The sequence below is a fragment of the Cricetulus griseus genome, chromosome 5 (assembly GCF_003668045.3).
Source record: "Cricetulus griseus strain 17A/GY chromosome 5, alternate assembly CriGri-PICRH-1.0, whole genome shotgun sequence".
Classification (NCBI taxonomy): Eukaryota; Metazoa; Chordata; class Mammalia; order Rodentia; family Cricetidae; genus Cricetulus; species Cricetulus griseus.
Genome location: NC_048598.1, coordinates 113154400 through 113170762, shown reverse-complemented (window position 1 = coordinate 113170762; position 16363 = coordinate 113154400). Strand labels below are relative to the sequence as shown.

The following is a 16363-nucleotide window of genomic DNA, read 5'->3' as shown; positions in this document are numbered from 1 at the left end:
TCTCAGAAAGAAAGCCACAATGCCAGGCATGTGCTGACACATGCTGCATCACAGCTCAATGGGGAAAACATCCTGCTTATCCCACAGTGGTGAGCCCAGCAAAATCCATGGATAAGTGGGGCTGGAGGGATGGACAGGGAGAAGGAAGGGAAAGGCGAAGGAAGCGAAAAGCCCTAAGGAACAGGTAGGCTCTTCAGGATTAATAGCGTAGCTCCTAAGTGTGTGTGTGTGTGTGTGTGTGTGTGTGTGTGTGTGTGTGTGTGTGTGTGTGTGTGTCACATTTATTTGTGTGTGCTTAAATCACTTTTATTTGTGTGTGTATGTGCACGAGTGCATACTGTGTGGAGGTCAGAGGATAGATAACTTGCAGAAATTGGTTCTCTCCTTTCACCATGTAAGTTCCGGGTATTGAACATAGGTCATCAGATTGGTGGCAAGTGCCTTCACCTGCTGATCCATCTCATGGCCCAGTGCAGATTTGAGTGCTGTCCTAGATAGAGTTACTATTGCTTGATGAAACACCATGACCAAAGTAACTTGGGAGGAAAGGATTTATTTCAGCTTACACTTCCAGGTAAAAGTCCATCACTGGCAGAAGCCATGACAGGATCTCAAACAGGACAGGGGACTGGAGGCAGGAACTGATGTAGAGACCATGAAGGAGTGCTGCTTACTAGCTTGCTCTCCATGGCTTGCTTAGCCTGCTTGTTTTGTTTTGTTTTTTGTTTTTTGAGATAGGGTTTCTTTGTGGCTTTGGAGGCTGTCCTGGAACTAGCTCTTGTAGACCAGGCTGGTCTCACAGAGATCCGCCTGCCTCTGCCTCCTGAGATTAAAGACATGCACCACTACATGCTTAGCCTGCTTTTTATAGAACCCAGGATGACCAGGTGGAGCCACCCACAATGGGCTGGGCCCTCCCCACCAATCTCTAACTTAAAAAGTACTCTACATGCCAATCTTATGGGGCATGTTCTCAACTGGGGTTCCCATCTCTCAGATGACTCTAGCCTATGTCAAGCTGAGATAAAATTAGGCAGCACAAGTACTTGAACTCATAATTCAACCTCTTAAGTCTCAGTTTACCCCTGTACACCAAGGCTAACCAAACTCTTCATCATTCACAGCACTCAATGGAATGAGGACCACCAGCGTGTAGTAGCGGGCATAACAAGCCCTCTGTAAGAATGACAAGGATTGAGCATCTGGTGAACTGCTGGCCTAGCACTCTGATACCCTGGACTCAATCCCACCACTGCATAAACACCTGCAATCCCAGCATTCAGAAGGTGGTGGTGGGAGGATTAGAAGTTCGAGGCTATCCGTAGCTACATACAGTTTGAGACTAGCCTGGACATATATGAGACTGTGTCTTAGAAAGAAACAAAACAGAACCGTGGAAATGATAATAGCAGGAGACTTTACAGAAGGATTACTCTGTGCCATTCCAAACCCTACATAAACGTTAGTCAATGTCATCACCAGTGCTGTGCAGTGTCTCATCTGAGGTGGTGCAGCTCCTTCTGGAGAAGTGTTTGGAGTAGAGTATAGATTTATAGAGCTGCCCCATTTCTATTTATGCATCCTCTCTCCTGTTATTTTTTCCCTTTCACTCATTATAAGAACAGGTCTCTCGGATGCTAAGTAGAGCTAAGTGTTTGGTTCCAGGGCCCAAAAGGCCAGTTCTGAAGCTTCCTCTTTTCAGACAGAAGCACATTGTACATAAGAAACCAAAACCATTACTCGGCAAGAAGAAATGAAAGAAGAGCCCCCAAGGAGCTCTCTGCTCTTCCTCACTCTATTCCTCTCAGATCAGGCCAGAGCCTGCTGTAAATACTGGACAGTCCAGAGAAAGGCTGACAGTACACTTATTACGGGGAACCTCCCAGCCGGCATGCCCTGTGAAATGCCTTCTAGATACTTGTCGTGAGAAGCGTTGTGTGAGTTGCTCAAAAGCCACAGAGGAACCCAGTAATTGTGAGGCTAGGTTCAGACTGCAATTAGTTCCTCAGAAAAACAAAGAAAGCCACCTCACCCCACTTTTAGAATGTGGATCATAAAGTGAAGCCTTGGAGCCACCACAGATGACTGGTGACTCACTGTCAGCAGCAAGAGTGTCTTGGAGATACCAGAAATTCCACTGAAGCCTTTGGGTTGCGACTGTACGAGACACCACTTTGTCGGCATCATTTATGTCTTAAAACCGTGGAGCTGGAGAGTGCACTTGGGGGACAGGATAGAAGTCATGGGTAGATGGTTTAGGTCTGTCCTCCTGGAAATGTACCAAGTGTCCTTTGAGAGAGCAACCCTCAGGCAGACATAACTTAGCTGGGGGAGACAAGACAGAACAACAAACACAAGTCTGGGAATAACTACCAGCTGAAGGACGTGCTGGGGCGGTGTGACTGTCAGCCATGGAGAGATCTCTGAGAGATGGAAATACAAGGGCCTGATGCAGGTGGCATGGGTATGAAGGATCCCCTGGGCTCTGGCACACTAAAAGGTGACAGTAAGGCTTTTGTGGAGACAGAGGGATCCATGTGAGTGAGTGAAGACTAATAGTAAGTGCGTGATAAGGGTTAGCTCTGGGCTGTCGATGGGAATGGGGTATGTACTGGGGAAATGTAGAAGAGAAGGACCGAGGGACCTTAGAAGCTAAAGGAAGATTCCATGGGAAATTAAACCCCGCTAAAGGCTTAGGAGTAGACAGTGACTCGAGAGCATGTGTAGGGGTGATTAACATGGCTCACTGTGTTCAGCAGCAGCTTGAAGATGAGGGCTAGCAGTTACAACAACATTTCTGGTATGCTCTACAGTCAAGGGGCTGACCAGGCATATTGTGCTGGATCCAAAGTTCCAAACCTTAAGAGTACTTGGACACACAAGAGACCAACACTGTCTTCACGCAGCTTGCAGTCAACTTCAGAGATCTAGGCAGTCACCTCTGTTTTCTAACTTGATCAGATGAGCTATCCTGCAGAACTGCAGGAGGAGAGGAAGAGTCCAGATACTACTAAGGACTCACCTGTACCTTCAACCGGAAGGGGTGCTCTGAGCTGAAGGGGAAGACAAAGCCACTTAGGAATGGAACACAGCAATGACTGGCCTGCAATGACTGACACTCTGCTTATCTGAACAGGGCAGGAGTGGCGCTGGGTGCAGTGAATGAGTCTGAAGAGCGCATTGGACCAGCTCTTTCCACTTACACCGCTGAAGCCTGGCTCAGCCTCCGCTATCGAGCGTCTACTAGTTTCTAGTCTCTTACTATCTCCCTGCTTTCAGCCTGTGGCTTATCATACAACCTATTGTGCTAGACTTGAAAACCCTGCAAGAGGCTATGCTGTGGTTCTCCTTAAAAATTCCTCAGATGCTACTCACAAAGTAAAGAGAATGAGATATGCACAAAGACTGCCTGAGAGCAAGGGTCGCACAGCCTGCCTACTGCAAGCGCTTAGCAGTGACTACAGAATTTTGTACCTGCCAGGAGCTCAAGAAACACTGCAGCTTCAGGACAGGAGTGCCGTGAGTCTGTCCTCACCTCCTTTGCCACTGTCTCCCTATGTGAGCCCCTTCTTCCAGACAAAAGGGGTTGTTTTTTACGAAGGACTGTTTTGATGCATACTTTGTTCCGTTTGGCCATTTGTTCATACATTTATCTATTTAATAAACCCCAAATCTTCCCCTTGGGTTATATTTCCCTTACATTGTTATTTAATGGGCTACTCATCTTAAAGACTTAGTTCATTCTTTATTTGGGTTTAATTCAACTAATATTTACTCTAATTGGCAACCCCTTGACCCAAAGAAAGAGAAGGTAGACTCTTTTGCTATAGGAAGTCTTTATAATGGGCATGTTTGTGGTGCTGTTATTATTGCTTGTTTATTTTGGCTTTCCCACCAAATATCCAAAAATCTCCTTCATCATTTTGTTGGGTGATCCAGTGATTGACAGAAGACACTGGGCTCTTGAGAGAGTCCTAAACGGTACACAGAGTCTGAATGATGCACAAGTAGCATTGCAAGCAATGGAAATTCGGTACAAGCCCAGTGGTAGTAGCATCTGAATTCAGTAACGACAGTACCAGATATGGCATCCTAATCAGAACCACAGCATTAACCTGGCTTTGTTCCCTGCTGCCTAGGTCTTGTGATTCTTTTTTCTTTTTCTTTTTAAAAGATTTATTTATTTATTTATTTATTTATTTATTTATTTATTATGTATACAGTATTCTGTCTGCATATATCCCTGCAGGTCAGAAGAGGGCACCAGATCTCGTTATGGATGGTTATGAGCCACCATGTGGTTGCTGGGAGTTGAACTCAGGACCTCTGGAAGAGCAGCCAGTGCTCTTAACCTCTGAGCCATCTCTCCAGCCCAGGTCTTGTGATTCTTAACCAAGAATTCCAAGCCAAGTTTGGCAGCTATCTGCCAATCAATCCAATAACTTCTCCAATACCTCTCATAGACTCATTTTGTTATGGCATATAATTTTAACTACTCAAAGTTGTGTTACATTTGTTCATGCTACAGAATATTACTTTAACTGTGTAAAGGTGTATTACTTTTGTTTATGATGCATTTCTTTAGTTATGTAAAGATGTACTGCATTTGTTTCACCTTGCCTGCCTAAGGCACCTGATTGGTCTAATAAAGAGCTGAATGGCTAATAGCTGGGCAGAGAAAGGATAGACAGAGCTGGCAGGCAGAGAGAATAAATAAGAGAAGGAATCTAGGCTCAAGAGATGAAGAGAAAATGAGAGAGAGGGAGACATCAGGGGCCAGCCACAGAGTAAAAAAGGAAAGAAAGACATTTAGAATAAAGAAAGGTAAAACACCCAGAGACAAAATGTAGAAGAGAAACAGATAATTTAAGTTAGAAAAGCTGGTTAGAACTAAGCTAAACTAAGGTCAAGCATTCAAAACTCATAACTTGTTAGTTATTATTGTCTGTGTCATGATTTGGGAGCTGGTTGGTGGCCCATAAGAAAAAGCCTGGTGCATCATTTCCTTCTTACATTAGCCAAACTTAGTTTTGGAACTCAAGAACTCAGTGTACCCATCCCCAATTCCCACTAATTTCATGTCCCATTCCTGTTGTTCTATAAATGACTGTAACCATTGTAACTTATATTCATGTATCCAGTGATAATGAAAGTGTCTGCTACTGTGATTAGCTGCCAACCAGTTTGAGAGACAATCTTTCACGTTGTCTCCAATTCTTTTTTTAATAGTTATTTTCCCCCTTTCATTGAAAATAGTATTTTTCCCTCACATAATAAAATCCTGACTACAGTTTCCCCTCCATCTACCCTCCTCAGTTCCTCCCCAACTCCACTTCCTTTCTGTCTCTCATTAGAAAACAAACACACTTTTATGGGATAATAATAAAATAATGGGGGTAAAATTACAAAAAGAAAGAAAGAAAGAAAGAAATAAGGGAGGGAGGGAGGGAGGGAGGGAGGGAGGGAGGGAGGGAGGGAGGGAAGGAAGGAAGGAAGGAAAGAAAGCCTTTATATGACGTTGAGACAAGGAACCTTCAAAGATGCCACTGAGTTCATTTTCTGTTGGCCATCTACCGCAGGACATTCAGCTTACACTTAAGAGTAGTTTGTTTAGCCCGGTGGTGGTGGCACACTCCTTTTAATCCTAGCACTCAGGAGGCAGAGGCAGGAGGATCTCTGTGAGTTCAAGGCCAGCCTGGTCTGCAGAGTGAGTTCCAGGGCCGTCAAAGATACACAGAGAGACTCTATCTTGAAAAACCAGACAGAGTAGTTTGTTTCCTCAGTGTGAATGACTCCCTTGGGGAAAATGAAATTTTCATTTGCATGTGGTTATCAATTGAAGATTGCTTCTGCATTAGGGATGGGGCTTGTATCCACTTCTCTTTTCAGCTCTAGGACCCCATCTGGCACAGACCCATGCAGACCACGTGCACAATGCTTCATTCTCTGTGAGTTCTTATGTTTCTCAGTCCTCTTGACTTAGAGGGCCTTGTTTTCTTGGTGTCCTCCAGATGTCTCCAACTTTAAGAGTGGGCCCTGATATTTATTTAGCAAATTTTGTTGAGTAAATGTTTGAATGAAAAAATGAGTATGGCAGGTATCCACTCAAAAACTTTTTTGAGATAACAACTATTTTGGGAAAGCACATTGAAACACTAGCGTATGTTAGTTTGGGAGAGGATCTACATATTTGGCAATATATTTAGTTGCCTTTCTCATTTATCTAAAATTGTTCAATTCTAAGGTAGCAGCCACTAAATGCTGGGACTGCTGAAAGGTACCTGGTACAAACTGAGTTACTCTTCAAGTACAAAACGCACACCAGGCTTCAAAAATGATTTTTTAAAGGTGTAAAGTGTCTAATTATCAATTTTACAGTGTTAATTGCTGTAGAAATGAATCCTGGATCAAGTAAAAATGTTCTTAAAATGAACTTCTGATGAGGAGATTTAATTACCTGTGCATGAATGTGTTTTTAAAAATACATGTCAAGATTTTCTTTTTAATCTTCATTCAGAGCAACTGACTAAGGTTTCTTAGAACTCATGTGATGTTTGTGGATTATATTTTGTGGATTTGTATGCCAGTTTGTTCATTAATATGGAATAACTCAATCACTAGGTCTTCAATATGAAGAATTGCCCTTTCAAGCTCTTTTACTGGTTTTCTCCGTTGTCTTCCAGGTGCATCCTGGGAAATTTTCATCTCACTCAATTTTTCTGTTCTAGAACTTTCATCTCTTTTATTTCTCTGTTGAGACACCGTATATAGTCACTCATTGTGGAAATATCTCCCTTGGGTCCTTTGAACATATTTAAAATAGGTCCCTGAAGACTGTAAAACTGAACATCTGAGTGGTTCAAGAGTCTTTTGACCATGGTTTTCCTTGACTACTACTTCTTTGTATATTTCATAACTGATGATATACTGAAGGCATTCTGGATTTGAGATTCCTCTGGAAAGTGTGTACTTTTGTTCTGACTTTTTTTATTTGTTCACTTCTATTCTGATCGCTGGCTCCCTGTCCCTGCTTAGAGCTTGTGCAGGTTTGGCGTGTCAATTTGTTGGGCGAGTTTGTTTCTTAAGTTCCTCTAGTTGCCACAGGACTTCACTTCCAAGCTCTGTCTCCAATGGAGGTCTTACCAGATTCAATTCTAGTCTCTGTTGCACCAGTGTGAGCTTCAAGTGCGATCGGAACTCTCAAGCTATCATTGACAAACCATAGCCACGGTCTCTCTTCTCTTCTTTGCAAATGAGGTTACACTGGCACACAGTCACATCTCTTAGTTTATACTCTCTATGGCTGTTTTTGCTCTGGAGAGCTGAGTAATTGACACAGATACTGTCCAGCTCACAGATGTAAAAATAATTGCCAGTTAATAATAATAATTAGATAAATAAATAATTACTAGGAGCTCTTCATAGAAAAAAACATTTACAAGCTTTGCTCGAGAGCATGGTCTCTCCCCAAGGCTTTCTACATGTTGGCTGGATACTTGGAATAGTAACAAAGTGTTTGCAAGGTTCTATTACTGAGACTGAGATGGACCACCAAGGCCCCTCGGGATTGGCAGACTGTGATCTTTGTGATCTTCTTGGTTCTGGAACAGCATCTTTAGGAGGCTTTATCTGGTTTCAGTCAGTGCATATGCACTCCAGTCCTACTAAAGGTTCTCTGAGTTCCTTCCGATAGGCTTATGCTCCCCATAGCCCTTCCCCATATAACTCTTTGTCTCCACCTGACTTTGTTACTTCCAAAGGTTTGAGTGCTGGAATCATGATGTCCTTAGGGCAGTGCTGAGGAGGTGGACCCTTTAAAAGGTGGAGCCTCGTAGTAGACAATAAGGTCATAGAGGCTGTACCCTCATGCACAGACAGATCAATGCCATTTCATAAGGGCAGGTTTGTATAGACTACAGCTGCCTCGTGCCTTGATTCCCCTATATACATGGCTGCTTCCTTTCAGTTCTTCTTCCATGCTGTGGCACAGCCGTAAGATCCTGACCAGGATGTTGATGCCATGCTGTTTGAGCCTTCCAACCACCAGGGTCACAAGTCAAATAAGCCTCTTCTTTACATACTACCTTGCATCGGGTATTCTGTTATAACAGCAGCAAACGTGAGAAGACATGCTCCATCCTGGAGTCCAGGTGCTGAAACTGCTCCCAATCCCGATCTCTGTTTCCTTAGCTCACACCCCTGGCAGTCAGGAAGCTCTTCCCTGGAAGAGAGCCGAAGCCATCACTGGTGGAGTCCACATCCTCACTTTTCCTGACCCCAGGATGGAAATCTTGGGCTTCATCTTGAGCAATGCCTGAAAATGGTTGTCACTTTGTGACTAATTACAGCTGATGAGACAGTTTGCTGCCAGTCACATCCAGAATTGGGAGTCCTCCCCTACATTCTTTCCTGATTTGTGTTCACATATATATTTTTTTTTTATAAATTGGAGACTGGCTCTGATTATCTAAAGGTATTTTGACAATACCTCAGATCTGGAAAAATACACCTTATACCTGGAAATTAATTCAAAGTTTTCCTGAACTTTTATAAAAGTCATGAGATGTAAAAAGGGTCTCGGGCAGAGATATGGTAATTCCCTCCAAAGATGGGGCAATGTTTTCTCCTCAAGTCATAATTTCAAATAACCTGACTATATGATTTTCTTCGATAGAATCTTTGTGGTTGTACTACCCAACACCACCATGGCCCCACATCCATAGTCAAAGATCAAAGTCATACTTGGCTTGAAAAACAGGTTAGGCCTTGTCTCTGATCTCCAGTTCATTCCTGAGTCAGTGACTTGGAGTGACAGACATCCCAGGCACCGAACAGTGTGTCACTGAACTATATGGCCTAATAAAGCTTGCAGGGCTCTTTCTAGTCTTAGGTAATAACTTACTCTGCCTTGGTAGGTTCACCTTAGTTTAACCAATTTCATATTCTTAGAACAAAGATACTAATATTTTGCTGTGTGAAGGTAGGGGTTGGTGTGGATAATTTGGTATCAGCTATGTTTTAGATCCTTGACCATCACTATGGACTATAGGAAGCTTCTGGGTCCCTCCTGCTGGCCATATTTCCTGTGTATAACTAAGTCTTTCCAAGAAGCCTAAATTTCAATGGAGCTAAGATGCCACAGATTGTTAAATGTAACTAATTTGAGAAATGAAAATATTTTAAACACATATACTTCTGAGAGTCAATGAGATACATTCTGATTTCAGAGCTACCCTTTACTATAATTAATATAAACATAATGTAAACAGCTTCATGGTTTTCTCCAATTTCTTAATGCTATTTGGAGCTTTTTCTTTTATTGAGGAGAAAACCCAAGGCCTTGTACATCTATCAATGGGCCTATACTTTAGACCTCAATTGATTTGTATAGCAACCCTGAGATAACTAAAACAGGTATTTCTTTCAATTGATAACTGGCTTGGAGAGGGTGTAGATGAGCTCAAGGTCACAACAGAATTAGGACAGGACAGGACTCTAAGCTCTGCACTCTGTACTATACCCCATTCAGCCTTCGGGAAAACAGGTACAATATGATTAGCAGTGTTCTAACACCCACTTCTCACCGCCCAGCACTGAGGCTGGTTTCAGTTTAAGCCAGTCATACACAACTCCTATTCCTGTGTTTGTAGCCTCCTTGAACCTTGGGGTAGCCATCTCACCAAGTTCTCATCAGTCAGACTTAAATGGAGAGATGGTAAGTTACATAGTTCTGGGAAGTATTTTCTTTTCTTATCTATCTATCTATCTATCTATCTATCTATCTATCTATCTATCTATCTATCTATCTATCCATCCATCTATCTATTGTTCCCCCGGGGAAGAAGACAGATGTAGCTCAGGTAACTATAAACCTTCTCATTTGACTGTTTCTTTTGGGAATATGGCAACGGGTTGCTGGAGGTAGGGTGATCACATGAAGGAGAGGCTAGAAAGATCAGAATGATTGGCTCTAATGTTACCAGGCCACTGTAACAGTATCCATAATCACTCACCTACTTATTGCTACATGGAAAAATATTTATTTTTGTTTATGCTATTATAACTAGATTTTCTGATATATACAGATAGATGAATGTGATGCTAACTGATTTTTAAAAAGGCAGGAAGGGCTGGAGAGATGACTCAGAAGTTAAGAGCACTGGCTGCTCTTCCAGAGGACCTGAGTTCAGTTCCCAGCAACCACATGGTGGCTCACAACCATCTGTAATGAGATCTGGCGCCCTCTTCTGGCCTGCAGGCACACATGAAGACAGAAAACTGTATACATAGTAAATAAATCTTAATTTAAAAAAAGGCGGGAAATAAATGGTGGAGAGCATAGTGTTGAGATGGTGGATGATCCTAGGACCACACCCTGGTATTAGTTCCATGGTTTTGTTTCTCCTGTGGTCACTACCTGGCAAAATGGATTTTATGGATACAATTATGTTTACTGTTCAGTGGACCTTAAGAAGTGGAGATTATGCAAGTGAGTCTATCCTAACTAATGAGCCTTTAAACAGGACTACATTCATACAACTATAAGAACTGAATTCTGCTGCAGGTCAAAGCCCAAAGGGCTCCTGAGCTCCGGTAAGCACACTACCGGTGGCCTCTGATTTACACCTGTTGAATTCAGTTGAACAGAGAACCCACCCCAGCTTTGCAGAGGTGGGGCTTCAAGAACTGTGGAAGAGGCTGGGGGTTGGTGGTGCACACCTTTGATCCCAGCACTCAGGGGGGCAGAGACAGGCAGATCTCTGTGAGTTCGAGGCCAGCCTGGTCTACAGAGTCAGTTCCAGGACAGCCAAGGCTACACTGAGAAACCTTGTCTTGAAAACAAAAACAAAAAAGAACTGTGGAATAGTAAGCAGAGGCTCTTTACATCTCTGGTGAGTGATTTGTTGTGTGTCCTCAGAAAAAAATTATGTAAATTGGCAAAAAACATCTGGTTTTCAAATGGGAAAAGAAGAAAATCACAAAAGTTTTAAAAGAAATGGAAAATGGAGTCAGTCGAGTTCAAAAACTTGAAACCACCCGGCGGTGGTGGCGCACACCTTTAGTCTCAGCACTCAGGAGGCAGAGGCAGGTGGATCTCTGTGAGTTCGAGACCAGCCTGGTCTACAAGAGCTAGTTCCAGAACAACTTCCAAAGCCAAAGCCAAAGCCAAAAAAAAAAAAAAAAAAAAAAGAGCAAAAAACAAAAACAAAAACTTGAAACCATCACCTTTCTTTATTAATAAGGCACAGAACCACAGCTAAAATCAACCATTGTTGCAGTCACAGGATGTAGTAAATCAAAGAAACTCAAAACAAAACACACCGAATTATGCATGCAGCATTTGGAACACACAGCACAAGGATATTCTCTGTACGGGAGGTTAAATTTCTTTTTTTTTTTTCCCTGCCTTGCTTTTTGAGCTCACAGGAACATTAGCTTGCCTTCTGGGAGACATGGTGCCAGTGAACAGTCCATGGTTTCCTGGAGTTGAAATGATCAGCTCCTGCCAAGGGTTCTTCCTACCGGTGAGGGATGCTAAATAGCCTTTTGGCACAGGTTGAAGTGGGATGAAGGGAGAATGAACAGCTAGGAAAAATGGAATCACCGGTGGCACCATGTCAAACGCTCATGGGATTCTGCTTGAGGACTGTGTGTGTGAGAGTCATTGACTGGAGCTGGGAGAAAAGTCAAGATTTGTTATAGTGAAATGAGCGTGTCTCCTTTTCTCTACACCTTCTCTTTCTTTGCCTCCCTCTCTATTTTTTCTCTTCTTTTTTTCTTTGTTGTCAGCCTAGCCTTTAGCGGCTGAGCCATCTATCCAGCCCTGATTTTTTTATGAAGAAAATGTCTCCTACAATCACTCTATCTTCCTCAGCCTCCCAAGTCCTGGGAGTTTTGGTGTACATCACCATACCCAGGTAAGCAGTTCTCTTAAAATATAATACACTTACATGTTACAGGTGTTTATTGCGTGTTCAAGAGAGATGTCTACTAGGTACTTAGAGCTCAGAGTTGAAGAACCAAATCCAGAAGTCATCATCACATACACAAAAATCAGGTCACTTAAAGAGAGGCTGTAGCAAAAGAAAAGAAATGGCCCATGCTTTTACATGCCCCAGTGCAGTTGGGATGCTGTAGTATGGGGCTGCATCCAAGTCACAGGAGGCACCAAATGACCTGCAACAGTGAGGATGCCCTAGTTGTGGGTTGCTGTGGTGTTCTGCCCTTCAACCAAAGGGTGTCCAGGAGCCAAGAGGCCTCAGGCACTCTATATCTGGTGAACGAGAGCTTAAAATAGAGCTTTTTCTCCAAGAAAATTTTTTGACTAAAGCATATGAGCATGATGCCAAAGAATTCCATAAACACAGGAGGAAAAAGCCTCAGTGGTGACTGCCACTGGGAGATGAGCAGATGCTAGGCAAGTCATAACAAGAGCAGGGAAATCTTGAAAAACGGTGATTTCAAAATTTGGAGTAGTTATTCAATCCGATAATGTTGGAGGATGCTGGTGGATGGCTTTCCATAAAAATCAAAGTCTATACATTGTGTTTCTTAAGGGGCTTTGTCTCTGGAAATAAATTAGGTGCTGTTGAGTCTTCCTGGGGCCATGAATTCTTCTCTATGGCTGTCAGAGGCAGAGGCCCAAAGAAGGGAAGCTTTGCTGACCTTTATGCTAATGTCTGTCTCCCATTACCCAACTCTGACCTGAGCGTTAGTCATAGTCAGCTTCACTTTTGCCATCCCACAAGTAAGGTACGTTATTACCTATGTTCTTCTCATCACCCTTGAAAGAAGACGCTGTTGTTAACGTCAGCATTTGAGAGATGGCAAGGTTGAAGCCAGAGAGATCAGGTGGCTTACTCAAGTTCAGGTAGTGTGGGAATTCCAACCCCAAACCCTTTTGACTTCAGAGGCAATTCACAAATTTAACCACCATGGATAATGAGCCTTGGTAAACTCTGAGACTATGGAAGATGCTGGAGATTAAAGAAATAAATAATGCAGACTCTAGAAATGTCAACTATTCAATGGCCTCATTCCTTGAAGGATGTCCAATATCACAGTGAAAGAACAGCCATGAGATACTCTCTCTACAACTGTAAATGTGTGTCCCAATACCAGTCTATGCTGCAGGGGAAGTGAAACAGGTATCCTTGGAAACTCCCATAGTTACTGTGTGCCTAACGAAATTATGTAAAATTATAGGTTCTAGGTACATGCATAAATACTCAAGATTAATTTGGAGAAATGAAATGGCACAGAAGAGAGATTTTTCTCATCCTGTCTTAGAATTTGAGTTTTTAATACACTGGCGGATCATGGAAAAGCAAAGCACATAGCTCTGTCTTCCACCATTGAGAAGCTTTGAGCTTGATGGTGACGTAGGGTGTGATGGAGGATGACCACAGGTCTCCAGAGCTGGGAATACAGGAAGGATCTTGGAGGACTCTATCTGACCTATGTCTCAGGAGAAGATTCACCATGAATGGTAATTCATGGCACAGGCCCTTTAGGCTAGTCACCCAAGTTCCTCATTGTTAGCTGAATCAGGAAATGTCAGCTAGACCTCCAAGCCTGTTTCCTCTTACAGTGATAGGAATCTCTTCTCAAATATTCACGTGGGATGAAAATAGATGCTGCATCTAAGACCTTTAGCAAAGTAAAGAACAAGTGCTCAACTGATGGTATCCATCATCGTTGATGTTTCCATTAATCAAGGGTGAGTGGGAGTGAGCTTGGTCAAGAGAGAGAGAGAGAGAGTACAAATCCGATGACCCGATCCTGTGGCAATGGCATTTCAGGAAGTGAAAGTGGAAGAAAAGGGGAGTCTTAGAAATTTGGGGGGAAAGGAAGTCATGGTTAAAGTTGCAGTCTTATACAGGAAACTGCTGGCCAGCATGATGCGAGGCCCTGGGAATGAGTGTTGGGTGAGAAGCAGGGCTGTCAGCAGCCACACAGGGTGCTACATAGCCACCAGCAGCCCTCTCGGAATTCCTTGTCCCTCGGGGACCTCCACTCAGGGTAAATCAGATTCTGACTATAGGCAAAAAAAAAAAAAAAAAAAATTCAGGTCCAAGAGAAACAAATAGGAGAGGAATACACCATCCCAAAACCCAAGACTTGTGTGCTGGCTTAAAGTGGTCAGTCTTTCTCTCTCTCTCTCTCTCTCTCTCTCTCTCTCTCTCTCTCTCTCTCTCTCTCTCAAGATCTCACTATGTAGTCCTGGAACTCACTATGTAAACTAGACTGTCCTTTAACTCACACAAATCCACCTGCCTCTCACTGCCTCCCGAATGCTGGCAATGAAGGCATGAGCCACCACGCCCATACCCAGCAAGAGAGTCAATCTTAAATGTCTTCACAACAGCTAATGTATGCTCTTTGGCTTTCTAAGTTACAGGTCTCAAAGGATATAATTGATAAAAAGGTTCAATGAATAGGCAAAATTTAAAATGTAAGCTAAAGTTTGAAAGTTTAAAATGGATAACTTTATTTTTCTTAAGGGATATCTTTTGCAGACGAAATTGTAAGGTGTTTCTTGAGTCCGATGTTTATTTACATTTATGGATGTGAGGAGTACCTGATATCACAAGCATTCTGGCTTTAAGTAATCATAGCTGCTGTTTTTAACTTTCTTGTTTGAGAGGACTTTGGGAGAAGCACACTATCTTTGTAGGCAATTTTGGTTGCATAGGTTGTGTTGGGGTTTCTGGCCCTCTGTCAGCACGAGAGACAAACTAGATCTCAGGGTAGGGAGCCTCTTTCCCTTCTCATGTCCCTTCATATGCCCTATCTTTCTGCTCTGCCTCAGGTCACCACACTGGACAATTCTGAGGCCCCATCCACACAGCCGCCTATGTGTGCAGTGACCATACAGTGTGAACTACCCAGCCTGTGCAGCTGAGGGGACAGTCTGCCATAGGATCAGCCCAGATGTACCACAGCTGCTGAGTTCAGCTGGCCCACTTCAGTCACTAGGGAGCATCAATGTGACCACAGGTCTCTCGAACCTCTATGCAGCAGGCAAATCATATCCCAAGACATGTGGTTGTGACATCAGAGTGTGGTGGTATTCTAATTGAACTGTACTTCTGCAAAAACATGGATTTTGCAATTTAGAAGCTCCTTCCCACATTCTCTGTATCGAGATAAACAAGGGCTAGAAGAAAACAGTTCCAGGCAACACTTGTCGGGATCTACAGAGAAGTTAGCCCAACACAGCCTTGTCTAGAAAAACACAATCTTTCTCTCCTGGGTATGGGACAGATTGAAAAGCTATTTCCCCATCCTTCCCCTTCTTCGTAGAAACAGAATGTCTGCCTAGGTTGGTGTGTGTCCCCCCCCCCCCCAATACCTCTTTCCCTGTCATCTGCCTTCAGCACCACAGAAGGCATCACCAACACTTCACCCCTTGTTGCACAACTATGGACAGTGGCATTCATCTCACAACAGAAAAAAAAAATGTGTCTCTCGTTATCTGAATGCTACCCTGGAGATGGGTGGCCAAGAAGCCCTGCACAGCACACACCCTTTAGCACACAAACATCCACAGGTTAGAAAAAGCAGGGGCATGGAGAAAACCCTGACCTATCAAGAAGATAAAAGCAGAGAAAAACGCCTAGAGCCAGGAAGAATCCTTGGGTCATTCTTCACTCAACAGAATTATAAGGAAGAGCAATTAAGCTTGGTGATTAGGGGCCTGCTAGTACCACTAGTAGCTAAATAGAAGAGAGAGAAAGCCCCAGAATATATCCTAAGGAAGCCGGGGTGGTTTGGTACTGAGAGTGGTTAATTAGAGGTGGAGGTGGGAAATGAGTTTTATCTGGCATATGCCAAAGATTCAAGGGTTTCAAAGAAAAGGGTGGTTACAGAAAATGTGTGTGTGTGTGTGTTTGGGGGGGCGGGTAAAAGATTTTAATGTCATCTAGGACAGCCGTGTATGAAGCAGAAGCAGAAGCAGCAGGCTATTGCTTATAGGAAGAAAAGAGCTAGAAGCTGCCTGACCCTTGGAGCAGCTCTACACATGGGAAGGAGACTCAGTAAGTAAGGAAATGGGGGCCTGGGGTGACAAATCTGAGAAATCAAGAAAAAAAAAAAAACTGGAAAAACAAAACCAGAATCATTCAAGGGGTCATGGAGGCAAGAGAGAATTTTTCAGAGAAACACAGGCTTTTCTAGTGAGCATCACAGAAAAACATAAAGGGGCTGGATGGTCACTAGAGACTCTTGAGAGGTTGGCTGGAGTGTCCAGTCCCTGAGGAACGGAGGAGGCCTTGCCGCCCGGAGCAGGTCACACTGAAGGAAAGCAGCCAGAACTGTGGAAGAACAGACGACCTGAGCTGGGAGCTTGACTACAGAAAGT

General features: G+C 43.3%; 1 protein-coding gene and 1 long non-coding RNA gene across 2 annotated transcripts in view; one reads left to right on the top strand and one right to left on the bottom strand.

The window, feature by feature from the left end:
• Positions 1-16363, bottom strand: part of Ston2 (stonin 2) — a 137587-nt gene that overhangs the window by 102381 nt on the left and 18843 nt on the right. The gene's annotated exons all lie outside the window — the stretch shown is intronic.
• Positions 47-3690, top strand: LOC107978535. Its single transcript, XR_003485978.2, has 2 exons — positions 47-184; positions 1125-3690. It is a non-coding gene; the product is annotated as an uncharacterized LOC107978535 (long non-coding RNA).